The sequence below is a fragment of the Bison bison genome, unplaced genomic scaffold (assembly GCF_000754665.1).
Source record: "Bison bison bison isolate TAMUID 2011002044 unplaced genomic scaffold, Bison_UMD1.0 scf7180017864499, whole genome shotgun sequence".
In the NCBI taxonomy this organism is placed as follows: domain Eukaryota; kingdom Metazoa; phylum Chordata; class Mammalia; order Artiodactyla; family Bovidae; genus Bison; species Bison bison.
In genome coordinates this window covers 2722190-2738078 of record NW_011495058.1, presented here as the reverse complement: position 1 = coordinate 2738078, position 15889 = coordinate 2722190, and the positions used below count along the sequence as shown (strand labels likewise).

General features: G+C 45.7%; 1 long non-coding RNA gene across 4 annotated transcripts in view; it reads right to left on the bottom strand.

The window, feature by feature from the left end:
• The window catches only part of LOC104980361, an 87713-nt gene that overhangs the window by 68382 nt on the left and 3442 nt on the right, over nucleotides 1-15889 (bottom strand). For all 4 annotated transcript variants that reach the window (XR_824251.1, XR_824253.1, XR_824250.1 and 1 more), the window contains 2 exons: nucleotides 9181-9252; nucleotides 8366-8513 (listed from right to left, as the gene is read on the bottom strand). This is a non-coding gene — a long non-coding RNA (uncharacterized LOC104980361). The remainder of the gene's footprint in view (nucleotides 1-8365; nucleotides 8514-9180; nucleotides 9253-15889) is intronic.

Genomic DNA, 15889 nt, shown 5'->3' with positions numbered 1-15889 from the left:
GGGTCGCAAACAGTCAGACACGACTGAGTGACTGAACTGACTGAACTGAACTGAATGACCTCATCTTAACTTGATCCAGAACCCAGTGCCTTTGCATCTGTCTTCTGCTTTCAACAGGAATAATTGGGACCACATTTAAGTTTACACATGCAAACCTACTCAGCCAAGTACCACACAATTGAGATGTGTAATTTTAGTTGTGTGTGTGTGTGTGTGTGTGCACTAAGCCACTTCAGGAGTGTCCAACTCTTTGAGACTTTATGGACTGTAGTCCGCCAGTCTCCTCTGTCCATGGGATTCTCCAGGCAAGAATACTGGAGTGGGTTACCATGCCCTCCTCCAGGGGATCTTCCCAACCCAGGGATCAAACCCACATCTCTTATGTCTCCTGCATTGGCCGGTGGATTTTTTAGCACTAGCACCACTGGGGAAGGCTCAAATCAGATATACCTCAAATCAAAATTTGTGGACCCCTGTATTTCCTATGATTCCTGTTTCATTGTAAGTGCACAGGTGGAAGCCCCACCCTCTAGAGCACCTTCCAGTCAGTCTGACGGTGGATGAGGAGCTTCATCCGATGGTGCTGCACAAATTTAAGGAGGGAAGTTGTATGATGTTTTGATGTGTGTTTCTATGTTGCAGACTCAGATGCACTGCTCTGATCCACACATGCCTTTGTAAAATATGCATGATTCTGCCCACTTTATGCATGAAGCCTGAGGATCCCCAAAGAAGCAGCTTTCCCTCAGGGTAGCCCAATCTCCAAAGCCCGCTCCATGGGGCTGCTATGCAGACTTCCAGGTTCTGGACTGCAGAACCACACACAGCAGTGTCAGGGCAGCCTGGACTCTGTGAGGATGCAGTCAGGCCTGCATGTCAGCTGGACTCTTGTCCAGCACTTATCTAGACCCAAGCAAGCGCCCCTCATAAACACAGGGAGTGGGGAGGGCAAAGCAGAAGCAGCTTTCTCTCTCATTCCCTGTTCCTGCTGAACTTCTCCCCATGGGCTTTGTCTGAGGGTGAGAGGTCTGTGCTTTTTTGCTGATATAGGGTCACTGACAATTTAGGCTATGGCTTTTCCAGTAGTCATGTATGGATATGAGAGTTGGACTATAAAGAAAGCGGAGTGCCGAAAAATTGATACTTTTGAACTGTGGTGCTGGAGAAGACTCTTGAGAGTCCCTTGGACTGCAAGGAGATCCAACCAGTCCATTCTGAAGGAGATCAGACCTGGGTGTTCTTTGGAAGGACTGATGTTGAAGCTGAAACTCCAATACTGTGGCCACTTGATGCGAAGAGCTGACTCATTTGAAAAGACCCTGATGCTGGGAAAGATTAATGGTGGGAGAAGAAGGGGACGGCAGAGGATTAGATGGTTGGATGGCATCACCGACTCAATGGACATGAGTTTGAGTGAAATTCAGGAGTTGGTGATGGACAGGAAGGCCTGGCATGCTGTGGTCCATGGGGTCGCAAAAAGTCGGACACGACTGAGCGACTGAACTGAACTGAAGGCTCACTGACAGGGACTACAAGAGAGGCAGAGCCAGTGGTCCCCTCCCATCCAGGGAAGCCCAGGCCAAGCCAGAGCTACTGCAGTTGGGGATCTCAAAGGCAGAGGCACCCCTGCCCTGAGGAAGTGTTCATCCAGGGAGGGAAACCATTTCAACAGCACAAAACAAAACAGAGACACACCAGAGACCAAGAAGACAAGGAAAATGTACATAATGTGACAGTAGCTGAGCAGAAGGAAAGCAATGACAAAAGAGAGAGAAATGGGCTGGTTTGGAAGCAGACCTGGTTTTGCATCCTTGCACAAGAAGCAAGGTGCTTGTCGTGAAAATGGAACAGGGACACCAGGGTCCTGCGGGTGAGGAAGACCTCTAGTTGTGTTTCTCATGGGGAATATTTGAAAATCAGGACTGGACAATGGGAGCAGAGTGGGTGCTGAGTGACTGTGCTGCTTGGATCAGACGATTTTAGTTCAGAGGTTTGAGTTGAGTGAGGGGCTAGGAACCAAGACAGAGGGCCTCTTGCCGTTGTTGTTTAGCTGCTAAGTCATGTGCAACTCTTTCATGACGCCATGGACTGTAGCCCACCAGCTTCCTCTGTCCATGGGATTTCCCAGGCAAGAATACTGGAGTGGGTTGCCATTTGCTTCTCCAGGGGATCTTCCAGACACAGGGATTGAACCGGCATCTCCTGCACTGGCAGGGGGATTCTTTACCGCTAAGCCACCTGAGAAGCCCTGAGGATGTCTTACTGTCTAAAACACTTGACCTATTCCTTTGATGGTGGAGAGAGCCTGTGGAGCTTCTGAGGCTCTCTCTGGGATTTGAGAAATCCTGCTGCTCCATACATCTCCCAGCTTGGAAGGAAGGCAGGCCATTCATGGTTTCCCTACACCATGGGTCTCTGGTGAAATAAACAGGCTGTTTCCTTTCCTTTAAACAGGTGTTTCCAGGGCTGGTGCCACCACACTCACTTCGTGGGAGGGTGCCCTTCACTCAGCACAGACACCAGGACATTTAAACCCCAGCCATGGGGAAAATGGGCTTCCCAGGTGGCGAGAGTAGTAAAGCACCTACCTGCCAGTGCAGGAGACTTAAGAGATGCAGGTTCAATCCCTGAGTCAGAAAGATCCCCTGGAGGAAGCCATGGCAACCCACTCCAGTATTCTAGCCTGGAAAATCCCATGGACAGAGAAGTCTGGTGGACTACAGTCCATGGGGTCATAAAGAGTCAGACAGGATTGAAGCCATTCAGGATGCACTCACATAGGGAGAATGAATGATGTGAACCCACCATTCTTACTAAGGAACATCCTCATGCAACCAGTCCTTCCCTGCTGCTACTGCAGAATCACAGAGCCTGGCTCCCACTGCAGCCCCAGAGAAAAGTACACATAGAACATGAGCGAGATTGGGGTGGAGAAGGGGATAGAAGGGGAGGGAGAGGACAGGAGGGGTGAGGAGGGATCTTCCCTAAGATCCACGGAAGAGCCTGGTAGGTGGAGAAAGAAGACCCTTTCTCTCTTCCTTCCTCCCAGCCAAGGAAACCAGTGAAAGCTGGTTCTCACAGCTCCCTCATCCTGTCCCTCCCTCTCCCACCTCTACGCTACCCCTACACTACTCCCAAGATTCTGAAGCAGCTGAGAACATATTCACTGGACATCTTTGTTTTCTCTCAGGAAAATAACCCAACCCACTCCCCACCTGGCAGACCCAGTCAGAGCTGTCCCAGTAACCAAAAAGACAGTGGCTTTTTCTATTTTCTTAGAAAATGACAAGATAAAAATCAAGGTGAACCGGGAGAAGCCATGCCTTAGATAATTTTATCACCTAGGTGACTTTGAATAAAATGTTCCTGAGATGATCTTCTTTGAGAGTAGACGTGCGTGCCCTGAGACTCTGCATGAATCAAGGGAATCATGAGGAATTTGACATCAAAGGTCAAATTCAAAAATCATCAAAGATGATGATGTTCGTTTGGCAGAAACCAAAGAAAAGTATCCACATTCAATTGTGTGAGAGAAAGTATTTCCTCTTCATTAGACAAGTTGTCCTTAGGGAATAATATAGAATGTTGTCTAATTTGGGTTTTCTTGGACATTCCCAGGAAAACTGCTCTTTAGAGGAAGCAGTTTCCCATGGGGGCTGGTCCATGAGATTCCTGGTCAGAGACCGCCATCTGCTGGACAGAGGGTGGGCCAGAAACTAGCAGGGTTTTTCTGTTTGGGGCTCAAAGAAGCCAGTGATGGGAAACAGCCACAAATGAGTTAATCTGGAGAAGGATTTAGGTAAATGAGGTTCAGACACTCTCTGGCACCCGCTGAGAGTTCCAAAATACCTGAGCTTCCCCAGGGCAATGTTGTGGAGCACAAGCCTTCACGATGTCCCAACCACGAGCAGGTTGTTAAAATGAAGGTTCCCAAGCCCCTTCCTGGACAGTCCATTTCAGGACGTCTGGCAGGCCTGAGACTCAGCATTTTGAGCACACTCCCTGGGTAATTCCATCATTGCCCAAGAAAGGAAAAGGGTTCCTGAAAGGGATGAGGTATGGTGGGACCCATCTGAATTCCTGTCCCTGCTCTGAGATCTTGAACAAGCTAACCCCCCCACCCTACCCTGCCTCGCCACCCCACCCCACACTGACCCAGGACAAGGACAGAGATCCAGTCCCATCAGTCCTCTGCTTTTCTGTCCACTGCAGAAGGTCCGAGTTCCTCAGTGGGACAGACAGGCTCATCTGATCCATTCCACCAACTCTGCCAACTCCCCTCTCCAGTTAGCCCCTGTTCCTTCCCCCACATGTCCATTCGGAAGACCAAGCCAGGATATATATATGCAGCCAAGATGGTGGCATGGATCTTCTCACAAAACTCAAATTAGGGAAACAGGTGGAGGCTGGATACAGCCCAGGGATGCAGGGTGCTGCTGCTGCTAAGTCGCTTCAGTCGTGTCCGACTCTGTACCACCTTATAGGCGGCAGCCCACCAGGCTCCGCCGTCCCTGGGATTCTCCAGGCAAGAACACTGGAGTGGGTTGCCATTTCCTTCTCCAATGCATGAAACTGAAAAGTGAAAGTGAAGTCGCTCAGTCGTCTCCGACTCTTAGCGACCCCATGGACTGCAGCCCACCAGGCTCCTCTGTCAATGGGATTCTCCAGGCAAGAGTACTGGAGTGGGGTGCCATTGCCTTCTCCAGGACACAGGGTGCTGACCCTCAATTCGAGGGAAACTGAGCGCACATTGCCTCCTCCCCACCTGTCTCCTTTCATGCCTGCTAGCTGCGTGTGTGCCGTCCTCCTGAGGTGTAGGCTGAATGGAGCAGTGTAGCTGCCTGGAGTGAATGCAGCAGCGTGGCTGGGTGGCCTGGTGCAGACAGGGCATGAGCAGGGGCTCTGGCTACTGCAGAAGGGGATAGTCTTGGCACTGATGGACAAGGACATTGGCATTACCAGCACGACCATGAAGGATCCAGCGTGGAGGTTACTGCCTTCACCTGCGCTCACTCTCCCTCTGGTTAAGTCACACAGGTTGAACCGATGAGGCTTGGAGAGTCTAAGCTACAAAGGACTTGCGTGTCTGACTTCACAGTGTGTGTCCCCCTGAGCCCCTCCTCCTGTCTGAATTCTTCCTGAAGGGAGGATACCTGCCCTGGAAAGAGCACTCGGTCCACTCACCCTCCACTCCAGCTCCCCGAGTTCAACATTCCCATGATTCACGGGGGCCTGTCCACACAGACCTGATTTATAGCTTCCAAATATTGGCCCTGGAGCTGCCTCCAGCCTGCCAGGTACTTTCTGAGGGAGAACACAGCTCAGTGTGCTCTTTCTTCCTCTCTCCCTCTATCTCCTTCGCCCTCTCTGTCTCTCTCTATTTCTCTCCTTGTCCAAAGGCTGTTTCTGAGTCACCAGCCCTTCGCCGAGGGGGAGCTGGGACCACCAAGACCAAAGCCAGTAATGTCTTCGGGTTTCCACCATTCTGAATTGAAGGGCACCACCATCCATGCAGGGTGTGGGATGGTTTGAGAAACTCAACATCTTTAAAAATCTTACAATCAAGGACTGGCCCTCATGTTCAGGGAGAGCATTTCAGTGCCCTTCATGCAGGTGCTGGGATAGCACCCAAAGGTGAACAGACTTGGTGGGGTCCTTTCTTACTTTTCCATGGGCATGGACAGCCATCATGTTATACAAGACTCACAGAGCCCAGCCCAGGCATGGACCACAGCCTGGGAGCTGCTGGATCCCTCATCTCCCTACGCTAGTGCCCAGCCCAGTGAGAGGCACAGTAGCCTTCAGTGTCCCCACTGCCATTTGGGGTCCACTCAGGGGATGAAAGCAGGACATGGGACAGGAGTGAAGTGTGTGCTGCATCTCCGGCTTCTATCGTATTAGTGGATCTGGGGTGAGGGGCTCAGAGACCCCCATCAAAGTGAGCTGACTGAGACAAAAATGGAGCATTTCCTGCTCTGTGCTGTGGCCCACAGCTGCAGCAGACCAGGGACCCCTGCTGCCCTCCAGTCCCCAGCTTCACCCCACTCCAGGTTTCCAGCACGTAGAGACACAGCACCCGCTCCCCAGAGTGTGAGCACCAGGTCTTGCCATGACCAGAATGTCTCCTCTCCATACCTGTTCATCACTGGCTGCTCCTTCATATTCTACTCCTTAAAAAAGGTCACTCTCTGCGTAGGTCCTATCACTTCTCCTGGCTTTATTTTCCTTGTTGGGCCAGCCCTGTCTGAAATAATCTTATTTGTTTATGTGTTTAATTGTTTCCTGATTGACACCAGAAAACCCAGTTTCTGGTTCTGCTGTCCACATGCAGTGCTTGCCTTTGGATTAGTGGTCTCCTTCTCTGCCCAGTCAGCTGGTGTGCCCGGCGTGACCCAGGACCCTTCCCGCACAGTCCTCCGTGACCTGCCTGGTCTTCCCTCCATTTCCATCACTTCTCTTATTTCTTTATTGCATCCCCAAGGCATGGATGCCCTGAGCCAGCAAGTGTCAGCAGGAACCACAATTGAGGTGGCTGGGTTCATCACCTGCAGAGGCCTCTGCCATCTATCAGCCCCTCAGCAGACTCCAGAGAAAAAGAGGAATCATAAAAACTCATAAAGGAACTGGCAGAACTCGTAGAAAATTTGAACCAAAACATCTGTGGGTAGGCTGTACCATCCAGGACTTTGAATCCCAGAAGCCTTCCTTCCAGGAGCAAAAAGGGTACCAGTTAAAGACTCTATCCAGTTACAGGCTGGGATACAGTTCATGAGAGACGTGGACTGGAGAAAAATTCTGCAGATACAGAGAGACCGAGACAGAGAGAGACAGAGACAGAGAGAAAGGGGGAAGGGACAGAGAGAAGGAGAGAGAGGTTTAGACCAGAACAGAGACAGAGAGAGAGAACGTGGGCTTGGCAGGGATCGTGCTATAGAACTGAACTCTGTACAAACTCATCTTTTCACTCACTCATGTTTCACTCCTGGTTTGTGCTGGAGTGGGCTGCTGCTCCTGGTGACCTGTGCAACTCTCCACTTTTCCTCCCCCCAGTCAGGAGCTGGACTAAAAGACATGTTCTCAATGGGCCTGGTTTCCTGCTCTCACACTCATCACTGTGAATCCCCCCGTGCAGTCATTCAGTTAGAATCATCAAGTGAGATCTTAGCTCATTCATAAACCCAGGGCCTCATGAGTCCCTCCCTACCTATGTGTGTTCCTAGGCCACCAGCCCATCTCTGGATCCCCTGGAGGGGCCTGTGTGTTGACTGGACTCCTGTCCAACCCCAGGGCAGACCCGTGGCCAGCATTTCAAGAAAAGCACAGCCCACTATGTGTATAAAGGACTAGCCACTTCTCTCAGACAATCTTTCAGTCTTTGCGCTCAGCAACAGGGATGCCTCCTAAATAGTAGTATCTTATGTCTAAATTGTATCCTCTCTGTTATGTCTCCATCTCAGAAGTAGTGGCCTAGTCCTTTTCTCCCTGGTTGCCATCCTGCCTTCTCTCAAGTTGGAAACCTGCCTTCTCTCAAGTTGGAAACCTTCAGAGAATTCATTCTCTTACTACCAAAAGTAATATGCTGCTGCCGCTGCTAAGTCGCTTCAGTCATGTCCAACTCTGTGCGACCCCATAGATGGCAGCCCACCAGGCTCCCACATCCCTGGGATTCTCCCAGCAAGAACACTGGAGTGGGTTGCCATTGCCTTCTCCAAAGGTAATATGGTAGAGTAGGAAAACAAAGCCACTAGAGGTCAGTGGACTGGGTTTAAATTTCCACGCTGCCACCAAGTGGCCATGTAACATCAGCCAAGTCTAAGTGAATTCATGGACTTCAGGAAATAAATTACAAAATTTGTTCTCAATTTCTTTTACATTCAGGGTGGCTGAATAACCCCTAAAGACTGCAGGTTTCCACTAAACCAGGGAATGTACACCATGTTCCTACAAAAGTTATTGTCCATGAAAGCTAAGTTGCAGTTTCTTTACTCACATATGCTCAAAAAGAAGGAACAGCCCTGGTTTTCAGCTGTCTAGACAAACAGATGTGACCAGGCCCTTAGTCCTCATTTAGACCATATCAGATGGCCTGGAAGCTCCCTGGGAAAGAGAGGAGTCCCATAGTGTCTGATGGATGCAGACACTCAGCCAAGCAGCCCTGGGGCAAGGGCCAGGCCTTCCAAATGCCTCGGAACCGATTCTGAGCAGAATGGGACTCAGAATGACCCATTCCTCAATGACCCTGTCCTCAGGCCTCCCTCTGACAGTGATATACTGGGGTTGGGAAGAGTGGGAATTAGATTAGCCTTCTTCCTGAAGCGTGAAAGGTTTCCCCTGAATTCAAGGCAGGCAGGAAAGGAAGGTTCACCTCATGTTGGCAGTGCAGAAGTCCCTCAAGCAAATCTCTGATGATGAGACAAGAAGGAGATCTCAGCAAGCGAAAATCACGTGTCACACACTCACTGGAAAACAGATCCGTGGAGTCACTGCCATCTGAGTTTTGCCACTTCTTCTTTCTGAAAATAAATGAAATGCTGCATGCCTGGAAATTACAAATACAGATGCCCAGACACCTCCAAATTTCTTTTTCATTTCTCCAGCCTGGAATTCCGCGATCTGCATCACTGATTTGATGGAAACATGATGATGCTGTAAGACAGTAACAGCAGACAGTAGATAGATGTGTCTCCCAACCAGAGGGGAGGTCTTCTAATGTTCCATGGGGGAAGGGCTGCCTGCAAGGGCCACCCATGCAAAGCAGTTAAATTTTATCACAATGTCAGAGGGCAACAAGGAAGCATCGTAGAAAGCTTTCCTCCTGTTTGGACTTTTAGATCACATTTCAGTAGTATTAGAGCTCAGACAATTATTCATATGATTTCTCAAAGCACATGTGTATTACAGAGCTCACTGCGTCACATGGTGACTTATTTTCTACGTCAGAGTCGCTGGGTCTGAGACACATGGGTCACCCCCGGCTACTTCCTATTTAGGCAATTAATTTGTAAAAAGTCTTTCAAAAAGAGGAAGTCACTTGCAAAGTTGTCACAGATGAGGGCCATCCACATGAGATAACCTCCCACCCCATCTGACCTCCCTGATCAGGGGTCCTGTTCTCATCCATGCCTTCTCTCCTCTCTTTCTCCAGGGAAAAAGGACCCTGGTTTCCAATGCCAACCTCACCTGTGTGGTTGGTGTGATTTCCTCCCACGTCATTCAGGATCTTCCTTTCAATCAATCACTTGTTGAGACAATCTACACAAATCAAGTGAATTGGATGGTGTTATGGATTGAATTGTGTCCCCCCGAAATTCATGTTTTGCAGCCTTAGCCCTCAATGTGACAACATGTTGAGATAGGGTTAAATGAAGTCATCAAAGGCTCCAGAACCGATAGGACTCATGTCCTTTAAAAAAGAGGAAGAGACACTAGAGCTCTCTTGATCTCTCTCCACACACCCACAGAGGAAAGAAAGGCCAGGTGAGGACACAGGGAGACAGTGGCCATCTGCAAGCCGGGAAGAGAGGTCTCACCAGAAACCAGCCTAGCTCGCACCTCAGTCAGGGACTCCCAGTCTCCAAAACTGAGGGGAAAATGTCTTGTTTAAGCTTCCAAGTCTGTGATGCTTTGCTGCGGCAGCCTGAACTGAGTAGTATAGATGGGGAGCATGAGAAGAGTGTTAAGAGAGAAATGCTATCTAACTGAAGAGGAGGACCATACTGCAGCACGTGAGAGCCTCATGCTGACAGGATCTCCTGCATCCTTCTGATTTCTCCTAAGATTTTCTATCTATCTGTCTATATATTTGTCTGTTTACCTACCTGTCTAGTCACCTATTTGATAAATTATGGTTCTCCATAGTGAAGACTATGAGGAAATACTGGAAAAGATCAGTTTTCATTCCAATCCCAAAGAAAGGCAATGCCAAAGAATGTTCAAACTACCACACAGTTGCACTCATCTCACACACTAGCAAAGTAATGCTCAAAATTCTCTAAGCCAGGCTTCAATAGTACATGAACCATGAACTTCCAGATGTTCAAGCTGGATTTGGAAAAGGCAGAGGAACCACAGATCAAATTGTCGACATCCGTTGGATCATTGAAAAAGCAAGAGTTCCAGAAAAACATCTACTGCTGCTTTATTGACTATGCCAAAGCCTTTGACTATATGGATCACAACAAACTGTGGAAAATTCTGAAAGAGATGGGAATACCAGACCACCTGACCTGCCTCCTGAGAAATCTGTATGCAGGTCAAGAAGCAACAGTTAGAGCCAGACATGTAACAACAGACTGGTTCCAAATCAGGAAAGGAGTACGTCAAGGCTGCATATTGTCACCCTGCTTATTTAACTTCTATGCAGAGAACATCATGAGAAACGCTGGGCTGAAAAAAACACAAGCTGGAATCAAGATTGCCAGGAGAAATATCAATAACCTCAGATACGCAGATGACACCACCCTTATGGCAGGAAGCAAAGAAGAACTAAAGAGTCTCTTGATGAAAGTGAAAGAGGAAAGTGAAAAAGTTAGTTTAAAACTCAACATTCAGAAAACGAAGATCACGGCATCCGGTCCCATCACTTCATGGTAAATAGATGGGGAAACAAGGGAAACAGTGAGAGAGTTTTATTTTGGGGGGCTCCAAAATCACTGCAGATGGTGATTGCAGCCATGAAATTAAAAGATGCTTGCTCCTTGGAAGAAAAGTTATGATCAACCTAGACAGCATATTAAAAAGCACAGACATTGCTTTGTCAACAAAGTCCGTCTAGTCAAAGCTATGGTTTTTTCCAGTAAGTCATGTATGGATGTGAGAGTTGGACTATAAAGAAAGCCAAGCACCGAAGAATTGATGCTTTTAAACTGTGGTGTTGGAGAAGACTCAAGAGTCCTTTGGACTGCAAAAAGATCCAACCACTCCATCCTAAAGGAAATCAGTCCTGAATATTCATCGGAAGTACTGATGCTAAAGCTGAAACTCCAATACTTTGGCCACCTGATCCAAAGAACTGACTCATTTGAAAAGACCCTGATGCTGGGAAAGATTGAAGGCAGGAGGAGAAGGGGACGATGGAGGATGAGGTGGTTGGATGGTATCACCGACTCGACGGACATGAGTTTGAATAAGCTCTCGGAGTTGATGATCAACAGGGAGGCCTGGCGTGCTGCAGTCCATGGGGTTGCAAAGAGTTGCACACAACTAAGTGACTGAACTGAACTGATACTCAAGACGCTCTCCAGATGGTGGAACTGATTAAAAGTCAGTATATTTATAGCATAAAGGACTAAGTGGTGGGGACTGGTCTTATTGGGCTGAATCTAAGCTTAGAGTTCTGATGATACACTCAAAATGTCCTTGTGTTTAAGACCATCTTTGAGGATTCATCTGCTTCAATTGTTCCTGTCTCTCTTCTCTCAACCTCTTGGATTGACTGACTAAAGTGGCACAAGCCTCCTTCGCTATGGAAGGCGTCGCGCTTTCTTAGGTGTACTGGACTATGAAGAACAGAATCAGTGATTTCGAAATCTTTGCTGCCTTGGGTTTACTATTGTTCAAAATCATAGTGTTAGAATCTCTAATGCTAAAACTGGATGGTAGCACAGGGCGAGTAGGTGCACTGAGAGTCATGGCACTTGGTTTCTCCCATGGTGTCCATAGACTCTTCTGTTTCCTGGCCACCAGGATAGCCTTAGCTCCACGTGGCTGTCAGGGTTAAAATCAGAGAACTCTGTCAGGATTTGGGGCCAAAGCCTCACAAGTAATAACAAAATGCGTATGTGTCTGACCTTGTCCACAGGGAATATATCAGCTCTGAAAAGCTGAGTGGCAGTAGTTGGAAATTAAAAACACCAAAGTCATTCTGAGTCATGAAATAAAAATCTGGATGACTTCAGAGTAAGAGTTGTAAATCAAAAAGGTCAGCAGTGCATCTTCTGATGGGACTCTGCATGAAATGTGTGGATCAGCCCTGTGCCCAGAGATGGCCCATGACTCAGAGATCAGCAAGCCTGCCATTGCCTGGTCAACCCTAGCTGTGATGAAGCCTCCCAGACTCCTCCCAGCTTCATTTCCTGGTGCCAGTAAGTACATTTTTCTAATTCTTTGCCTTTCTACCAAGCCTGCTTGGCTTGATCCCCTGAAAAGGTTCTCCTTTTGCATTATGTTCTCTGGACTCTTTTTGGTATGAACATGATATATTTCACATTCCATTCAGCCAAATAAAATGTAGCTGAGTGACACAGAGAAAATCCCTCACATTCCCTAGTCTAGATCAATTCGATAAATGTATGCATTGAAGTGTGCCCAGAATTTTTTTTTTTTTTTTGCCTGTGTCTGGCCTTAGTTGTGGCATGCAGGCTTCAGGAGTTGCGGTGCATGGGCTTAGTTGCCCCACGGCATGTAGGGTTTGGTTCCCTGACCAGGGATCGAGCCCATGTCCCCTTCGTTGGAGGGCAGATTCTTAACCACTGGACCACCAAGGAAGCCTGCACACAATTTTTAAAATAAAAAATAATATAACATTAAAAAAAAAAAAACAGAGAAAGTAGGTGGGTGAGAAACAAAAATAAAAATTTTTGTTGATGTGTTGATTTACAATATTGTGATAGTTTCGTGTGTACAGCATGGTTGCTGTTGTTCAGTCACTCAGTTGTGTCTGACTCTTTGAGACCCCATGGACTGAGGTATGCCAGGCTTCCCTGTCCTTCACCGTCTCTCCAGAGCTTGCTCAAACCCATGTCCATTGAGTCAGTGATGCCATCCAACCATCTCATCCTCTTCTCCTGGTGCCTTCAATCTTTCCCAGCACAGGGTCTTTTCTATACATGGTAATTCAGTAATTTTGCAGGTTACATTTCATTATAGGTTATTATAATGAATATAGGCATTATGTTTCCCTGAGCTATACAGTAAATCCTTGTTGCTTATCTATTTTACATGTAGTAGTGTGTATCTGTTACCCATACCCCTAATTTGTCCCTCTCCCACTTCCTTTGGTACAAGTTTGTTTCTATATCTGTGAATCTATTTTTTGACATATATATTCCTTTGTATTACTTTTAAAATTCTATGTGTGAAATCATACAGTATTTGTCTTTGTCTCACTTATTTCACTAAGCATAATATTTCCTAGGTTCATCCACATTGTTGCAAATGACAGACTTTAATTCTTTTCAATGACTGAATACTATTCCATTATATGGAAAGACCCTGATGCTGGGAAAGATTGAAGGCAGGAGGAGAAGGGGATGACAGAGGATGAGATGGTTGGATGGCATCACCAACTCAATGGAGATGAGTTTGAGTAAATTCCGGGAGTTGGAGATGGAAAGGGAGGCCTGGCATGCTGTGGTCCATGGGGTCACAAAGAGTCAGACACGACTGAGCGACTGAACTGAACTGATATATATTGATGGGCATACATTGTTTTCTTGTTTTTGCTATTGTAAATAATGTTGCTATGAACATTGGAGCGCATGTATCTTTTCAAATTAAATTTTTAACTTTTCCAAATATATACCCAAAACGGGGGTTCCTGGGTCATATGATAGCTCTATTTTTAGATTTTTAAGGAAGGAACCCTCATACAGTTCTCCACAGTGGCTGCCTCAATTTACATTCCCACCAACAGCAGAAAAGGTTCCCTTTTCTCTACATCCTTGCCAACATTTGCCATTTGTAGACTTGATGAAATACTGCACTTACTTTGAAAGCATTGTTGAATTATTTTCACTGTGTATGTAGTACTTCAGTTTGACAGAGAAACTGGTTTCAGAGAATGTGTCACAGTGTCTTGTGACAATGCCCTAATTATACAACAAGAAAGCAATCTGTATGAGATGCCTGGTGAGAGCACAGCATTTCTGGAAGTGTCGCGGGACTTTTTCAGAGACAGGCTTCCCCGTGGGTGGGTTTGGGTTTTCAACCACAGCATAGCCAACACTGAAGTCTATCTTAGCAGAATAGATTATCACTCCTGTGCTGGTTCCAGATTAAATTTTGTGACAGAAAGGATATCAATACATGGAAAAGTGGAAAACAGCAGCTCTAATCCTGGGCAGGGTGTGTGGTAAAGAAATCAGCAACTTCCAGCAATTGTACAGCATTCTATCTTTCCACACAGACCTAAGTCCCCAGTTTCTTTTTCAGATTAAGATAGGGTTAAGGATCACAGGATTAAGATAATTTGTCTAATATAGATGGCCAATAGGCACAGGAAAATATGCTCTCCATTGTTAATTATTGGAGAAATGCAAATCAAAACTACAATGAGGTACCACCTTACTCTGGTCAGAATGGCCATCACCAAAAAGTCTACAAATAAATACTGGAGCAGGTGTGGAGAAAAGGAAAACTTCTTACGGGTGGTAGGAATGTAAGTTGGTGCAGCCATTATGGAAAATGGTATGGAGGTTCTTCAAAAAACTAAAGATAGAGTTACCATATGATCTAGCAATTCCACTTCTATGCATATATCCAGACAAAATTTTGATTAGAAAAGATACATGCATCCCTGTGTTCATAGCAGCATTACTTAGAGTAGCCAAGATATAGAAACAATCTTAATGTTCATTAACAGATGAATAGATAAAGATGTGGTACATATATATAATAAAATAGTACTCAGTTATTAAAGAAAAAGAATGAAATAATGCTATTTGTAACTACATGGATGGACTTGGAGATTATTGTACTGTGAAGTAAATCAGAAAGAGAAAGACAAATACCATATGACATCATATATTTATATACATGTATATATACATCATATATATGATATATACATGTATATTTATATATCATACATATATATACATGTATATATGGAGTCTAATACATGTCACACAAATGAACTTATCTATGAAACAGAAACAAACTCAGACATAAAGAACAGACTTGTGGTTACCAAGGGGAAGGAGAGTTGGGGAGGGATGGGTCAGTAGTGGGATTAGCAGATGCAAATTATTATATATAGAATGGATAAACAAGGTCCTACTGTATAACACTGGGAATTATATTCAATATCCTATGATAAATCATGATGGAAAAGAATATGGATATATATATATTTGAATCACTCTGCTGTATACCAGAAACTAACACATTGTAAATTTAAAAAAAAAAAACTTCATTTTTTTTTAAAAAGGGTGATTTGTCTGGTTACTTCCATTTAATGACAAGGTAAAAAAGTTAGTATTCTTTTTCTCCAATTTTTCTCCTCTTAGTCTTTTCCTCTCTCCCTCTTTTTCTCCCTCCCTTCTTATCTCCCCTCTCCCTTCCTCCCTATTTCACTCTTTCATTTTATTTTTTATGGAGACTTAACATGAAGTAAACTAATCTTAGTGTAGCTCTGTGAAATTTTAGATATATCAATGTATGCAACTGTGGGTACATCCACCCAGATCAAAATTAACAGAACACCCATAAATTTTCTGTATGCATCATCCCAGTCAGTAATTAACCTTCCCCTACCCTACCAATGGGTAACTATTTTTCTAACATCTGTCACCATGTCTTTTAAATATTGAAATCATGGAATATTTTTTCTGCCTTTTATTTTTTTCACTCAACATAAAGACTGCAAGATTCATTCATGTGTGAGACATATCATCACTGGTATATACCATGAGGATATCAGTCAGTACTTATTTCTCCATGCTTGGTGACCATATAAGTTGTCTTCAGTTTTTGGTTATTATGAATAAAGCACATATGAACATTTATGTTCATGACTTTTGGAGGAAATATTTATCATCTTTCTTGGGTAAGAAGAAGTGAACTTTCAAGGCAATAACTTTCCACTTTTTCTAAGAAAGTAAACAAGAAGCAATGGCCAAAAGCAGCACTATATCCAGGGAGCCCGCAGACACTCATGCGTATATGCAGT